This window comes from Oncorhynchus keta, unplaced genomic scaffold (assembly GCF_023373465.1).
Source record: "Oncorhynchus keta strain PuntledgeMale-10-30-2019 unplaced genomic scaffold, Oket_V2 Un_contig_4492_pilon_pilon, whole genome shotgun sequence".
NCBI classification, from domain to species: domain Eukaryota; kingdom Metazoa; phylum Chordata; class Actinopteri; order Salmoniformes; family Salmonidae; genus Oncorhynchus; species Oncorhynchus keta.
Genome location: NW_026287801.1, coordinates 31,400 through 38,216, shown reverse-complemented (window position 1 = coordinate 38,216; position 6,817 = coordinate 31,400).

Below are 6,817 nucleotides of genomic sequence, written 5' to 3'. Positions count from 1 at the left end.
ATCAAAGACCGGCTCAAACTGATTCTGCAACAGAAGTCCCCGTTTATACCAGATAAACGCACGCGTATATACACGTCATCGGGTCTAAGGGTCCTCTCGTGTCGAACTGCGCATGTGCACGCCGTCTCAAAGCCACTCCTTCGACAAGTTTTTCAAATCAAATCCTATTGGTCACATTTTTAGTAGATGACATTGGTCACATATTCGGCAGACGTTATTGCGGGTGTAGCGAAATGCTTGTGTTTCTAACGCCAACAGTGCAGTAATATCGAACAATTCACAACAATACACACACATCTAAAAGTAAATTAATGGAATAAGAAATGTAGAAATATTAACACGAGCAATGTCGCATTAACTAAAAAAACGTATATACATATGAAATTAGTAGAGCAGTATATATATATATATATATATACACACGCACAACACACACAACACAAACAGACCTATACACACACACCTATATATATATATATAACACAGCCATGTTATTTTCTACTGATTTCCACTGTTAGTCTACACCTGCTGTCTACAAAGTAAGTCAGAAATAATTTGATTAGACTTTTCAAACTCCGGCATGGTCTGTTTCACAAGCTTTACTAGAAATCTCGCGATGTTGCGCCTCTGGGTTTAGTAACTCTGGTAATATTCTACTGTACCTCTGGGTTTAGTAACTCTGGTAATATTCTACTGTACCTCTGGGTTTAGTAACTCTGGTAATATTCTACTGTACCTCTGGGTTTAGTAACTCTGGTAATATTCTACTGTACCTCTGGGTTTAGTAACTCTGGTAATATTCTACTGTACCTCTGGGTTTAGTAACTCTGGTAATATTCTACTGTACCTCTGGGTTTAGTAACTCTGGTAATATTCTACTGTACCTCTGGGTTTAGTAACTCTGGTAATATTCTAATGTAACTCTGGTAATATTCTACTGTACCTCTGGGTTTAGTAACTCTGGTAATATTCTACTGTACCTCTGGGTTTAGAAACTCTGGAAATATTCTACTGTACCTCTGGGTTTAGTAACTCTGGTAATATTCTACTGTACCTCTGGGTTTAGTAACTCTGGTAATATTCTACTGTACCTCTGGGTTTAGTAACTCTGGTAATATTCTACTGTACCTCTGGGTTTAGTAACTCTGGTAATATTCTACTGTACCTCTGGGTTTAGTAACTCTGGTAATATTCTAATGTAACTCTGGTAATATTCTACTGTACCTCTGGGTTTAGTAACTCTGGTAATATTCTACTGTACCTCTGGGTTTAGAAACTCTGGAAATATTCTACTGTACCTCTGGGTTTAGTAACTCTGGTAATATTCTACTGTACCTCTGGGTTTAGTAACTCTGGTAATATTCTACTGTACCTCTGGGTTTAGTAACTCTGGTAATATTCTACTGTACCTCTGGTAATATTCTACTGTACCTCTGGGTTTAGTAACTCTGGTAATATTCTACTGTAACTCTGGTAATATTCTACTGTAACTCTGGGTTTAGAAACTCTGGTAATATTCTACTGTACCTCTGGGTTTAGTAACTCTGGTAATATTCTACTGTACCTCTGGGTTTAGTAACTCTGGTAATATTCTACTGTACCTCTGGGTTTAGTAACTCTGGTAATATTCTACTGTACCTCTGGGTTTAGTAACTCTGGTAATATTCTACTGTACCTCTGGGTTTAGTAACTCTGGTAATATTCTACTGTACCTCTGGGTTTAGTAACTCTGGTAATATTCTACTGTACCTCTGGGTTTAGTAACTCTGGTAATATTCTACTGTACCTCTGGGTTTAGTAACTCTGGTAATATTCTACTGTACCTCTGGGTTTAGTAACTCTGGTAATATTCTACTGTACCTCTGGGTTTAGTAACTCTGGTAATATTCTACTGTACCTCTGGGTTTAGTAACTCTGGTAATATTCTACTGTACCTCTGGGTTTAGTAACTCTGGTAATATTCTACTGTACCTCGGAATGAAATATTGGCCTAATAAAACAATGGACAATAAGGCAGGAAATATTATATTACATTTTTATTATGAGTAACATTTAAATATTTTTTTAAAAATCTTGTAAACCGCTCATAAAATAAATTGAGCCTTTCTGGAACTGAACAATATCAACAATATGTATATTTTTTATTACAAAATATGTTACCTTCATTTCCATGGTAATAATGTAAAAAGCAATATCTTAAAACAGTCCCTGTCACCAAATCATGTTCCTGCAATAAAATGTTTTTTAAATTATTATTATTTTTAGATATCCACAAACAAACAAACATACTAATGTGAGTAAAATACAAATATGAAATTTACAATAACGAATAAGGGAAGAGCCCCCCCATTATGATCGAAGGGGTGTTCCTGTCGGGGTTAATGCTTGGGAGGGATGGGTTTGGGAAGAGCCCCCCATTATGTTCGAAGGGGTGTTCCTGTCGGGGTTAATGCTTGGGATGGATGGGTTTGGGAAGAGCCCCCCCATTATGTTAGAAGGGGTGTCCCTGTTGGGGTTAATGCTTGGGAGGGATGGGTTTGGGAAGAGCCCCCCATTATGTTAGAAGGGGTGTTCCTGTCGGGGTTAATGCTTGGTAGGGATGGGTTTGGGAAGAGCCCCCCCATTATGTTCGAAGGGGTGTTCCTGTCGGGGTTAATGCTTGGGAGGGATGGGTTTGGGAAGAGCCCCCCCATTATGTTCGAAGGGGTGTCCCTGTCAGGGTTAATGCTTGGGAGGGATGGGTTTTGGAAGAGCCCCCCATTATGTTCGAAGGGGTGTCCCTGTCAGGGTTAATGCTTGGGAGGGATGGGTTTGGGAAGAGCCCCCCATTATGTTCGAAGGGGTGTCCCTGTCGGGGTTAATGCTTGGGAGGGATGGGTTTGGGAAGAGCCCCCATTATGTTCGAAGGGTGTTCCTGTCGGGGTTAATGCTTGGGAGGGATGGGTTTGGGAAGAGCCCCCATTATGTTCGAAGGGTTTTCCTGTTGGGGTTAATGCTTGGGAGGGATGGGTTTGGGAAGAGCCCCCATTATGTTCGAAGGGTGTTCCTGTCGGGGTTAATGCTTGGGAGGGATGGGTTTGGGAAGAGCCCCCATTATGTTCGAAGGTGTCCCTGTCGGGGTTAATGCTTGGGAGGGATGGGTTTGGGAAGAGCCCCCATTATGATCGAAGGGTGTTCCTGTCGGGGTTAATGCTTGGGAGGGATGGGTTTGGGAAGAGCCCCCATTATGTTCGAAGGGGTGTCCCTGTCGGGGTTAATGCTTGGGAGGGATGGGTTTGGGAAGAGCCCCCATTATGTTCGAAGGGGTGTTCCTGTCGGGGTTAATGCTTGGGAGGGATGGGTTTGGGAAGAGCCCCCCCATTATGTTCGAAGGGGTGTCCCTGTCGGGGTTAATGCTTGGGAGGGATGGGTTTGGGAAGAGCCCCCCCATTATGTTCGAAGGGGTGTCCCTGTCGGGGTTAATGCTTGGGAGGGATGGGTTTGGGAAGAGCCCCCCCATTATGTTCGAAGGGGTGTCCCTGTCAGGGTTAATGCTTGGGAGGGATGGGTTTGGGAAGAGCCCCCCATTATGTTCGAAGGGGTGTCCCTGTCGGGGTTAATGCTTGGGAGGGATGGGTTTGGGAAGAGCCCCCCCATTATGTTAGAAGGGGTGTTCCTGTCGGGGTTAATGCTTGGTAGGGATGGGTTTGGGAAGAGCCCCCCCATTATGTTCGAAGGGGTGTTCCTGTCGGGGTTAATGCTTGGGAGGGATGGGTTTGGGAAGAGCCCCCCCATTATGTTCGAAGGGGTGTCCCTGTCAGGGTTAATGCTTGGGAGGGATGGGTTTGGGAAGAGCCCCCATTATGTTCGAAGGGGTGTCCCTTATGTTCGAAGGGTTAATGCTTGGGAGGGATGGGTTTGGGAAGAGCCCCCCATTATGTTCGAAGGGTGTCCCTGTCGGGGTTAATGCTTGGGAGGGATGGGTTTGGGAAGAGCCCCCCATTATGTTCGAAGGGTTTCCTGTCGGGGTTAATGCTTGGGAGGGATGGGTTTGGGAAGAGCCCCCATTATGTTCGAAGGGGTTTCCTGTCGGGGTTAATGCTTGGGAGGGATGGGTTTGGGAAGAGCCCCCATTATGTTCGAAGGGGTGTTCCTGTCGGGGTTAATGCTTGGGAGGGATGGGTTTGGGAAGAGCCCCCATTATGTTCGAAGGGTGTCCCTGTCGGGGTTAATGCTTGGGAGGGATGGGTTTGGGAAGAGCCCCCATTATGTTCGAAGGGGTGTTCCTGTCGGGGTTAATGCTTGGGAGGGATGGGTTTGGGAAGAGCCCCCATTATGTTCGAAGGGGTGTTCCTGTCGGGGTTAATGCTTGGGAGGGATGGGTTTGGGAAGAGCCCCCATTATGTTCGAAGGGGTGTTCCTGTCGGGGTTAATGCTTGGGAGGGATGGGTTTGGGAAGAGCCCCCATTATGTTCGAAGGGTGTTCCTGTCGGGGTTAATGCTTGGGAGGGATGGGTTTGGGAAGAGCCCCCATTATGTTCGAAGGGGTGTCCCTGTCAGGGTTAATGCTTGGGAGGGATGGGTTTGGGAAGAGCCCCCATTATGTTCGAAGGGTGTCCCTGTCAGGGTTAATGCTTGGGAGGGATGGGTTTGGGAAGAGCCCCCATTATGTTCGAAGGGGTGTCCCTGTGGGGTTAATGCTTGGGAGGGATGGGTTTGGGAAGAGCCCCCATTATGTTCGAAGGGGTGTTCCTGTCGGGGTTAATGCTTGGGAGGGATGGGTTTGGGAAGAGCCCCCATTATGTTCGAAGGGGTTTTCCTGTCGGGGTTAATGCTTGGGAGGGATGGGTTTGGGAAGAGCCCCCATTATGTTCGAAGGGGTGTTCCTGTCGGGGTTAATGCTTGGGAGGGATGGGTTTGGGAAGAGCCCCCATTATGTTCGAAGGGTGTCCCTGTCGGGGTTAATGCTTGGGAGGGATGGGTTTGGGAAGAGCCCCCATTATGTTCGAAGGGGTGTTCCTGTCGGGGTTAATGCTTGGGAGGGATGGGTTTGGGAAGAGCCCCCATTATGTTCGAAGGGGTGTTCCTGTCGGGGTTAATGCTTGGGAGGGATGGGTTTGGGAAGAGCCCCCCCATTATGTTCGAAGGGGTGTTCCTGTCGGGGTTAATGCTTGGGAGGGATGGGTTTGGGAAGAGCCCCCCATTATGTTCGAAGGGGTGTCCCTGTCGGGGTTAATGCTTGGGAGGGATGGGTTTGGGAAGAGCCCCCATTATGTTCGAAGGGGTGTTCCTGTCGGGGTTAATGCTTGGGAGGGATGGGTTTGGGAAGAGCCCCCCCATTATGTTCGAAGGGGTGTCCCTGTCAGGGTTAATGCTTGGGAGGGATGGGTTTGGGAAGAGCCCCCATTATGTTCGAAGGGGTGTCCCTGTCAGGGTTAATGCTTGGGAGGGATGGGTTTGGGAAGAGCCCCCATTATGTTCAAGGGGTGTCCTGTCGGGGTTAATGCTTGGGAGGGATGGGTTTGGGAAGAGCCCCCATTATGTTCGAAGGGGTGTTCCTGTCGGGGTTAATGCTTGGGAGGGATGGGTTTGGGAAGAGCCCCCATTATGTTCGAAGGGGTTTTCCTGTCGGGGTTAATGCTTGGGAGGGATGGGTTTGGGAAGAGCCCCCATTATGTTCGAAGGGGTGTTCCTGTCGGGGTTAATGCTTGGGAGGGATGGGTTTGGGAAGAGCCCCCATTATGTTCGAAGGGGTGTCCCTGTCGGGGTTAATGCTTGGGAGGGATGGGTTTGGGAAGAGCCCCCATTATGTTCGAAGGGTGTTCCTGTCGGGGTTAATGCTTGGGAGGGATGGGTTTGGGAAGAGCCCCCATTATGTTCGAAGGGGTTTTCCTGTCGGGGTTAATGCTTGGGAGGGATGGGTTTGGGAAGAGCCCCCATTATGTTCGAAGGGGTGTCCCTGTCGGGGTTAATGCTTGGGAGGGATGGGTTTGGGAAGAGCCCCCATTATGTTCGAAGGGGTGTCCTGTCGGGGTTAATGCTTGGGAGGGATGGGTTTGGGAAGAGCCCCCCATTATGTTCGAAGGGGTGTTCCTGTCGGGGTTAATGCTTGGGAGGGATGGGTTTGGGAAGAGCCCCCCCATTATGTTCGAAGGGGTGTCCCTGTCAGGGTTAATGCTTGGGAGGGATGGGTTTGGGAAGAGCCCCCCATTATGTTCGAAGGGGTGTCCCTGTCAGGGTTAATGCTTGGGAGGGATGGGTTTGGGAAGAGCCCCCCATTATGTTCGAAGGGGTGTCCCTGTCGGGGTTAATGCTTGGGAGGGATGGGTTTGGGAAGAGCCCCCCCATTATGTTCGAAGGGGTGTTCCTGTCGGGGTTAATGCTTGGGAGGGATGGGTTTGGGAAGAGCCCCCCATTATGTTCGAAGGGGTTTTCCTGTCGGGGTTAATGCTTGGGAGGGATGGGTTTGGGAAGAGCCCCCCCATTATGTTCGAAGGGGTGTTCCTGTCGGGGTTAATGCTTGGGAGGGATGGGTTTGGGAAGAGCCCCCATTATGTTCGAAGGGGTGTCCCTGTCGGGGTTAATGCTTGGGAGGGATGGGTTTGGGAAGAGCCCCCATTATGTTCGAAGGGTGTTCCTGTCGGGGTTAATGCTTGGGAGGGATGGGTTTGGGAAGAGCCCCCATTATGTTCGAAGGGGTGTTCCTGTCGGGGTTAATGCTTGGGAGGGATGGGTTTGGGAAGAGCCCCCATTATGTTTGAAGGGGTGTTCCTGTCGGGGTTAATGCTTGGGAGGGATGGGTTTGGGAAGAGCCCCCATTATGTTCGAAGGGGTGTTC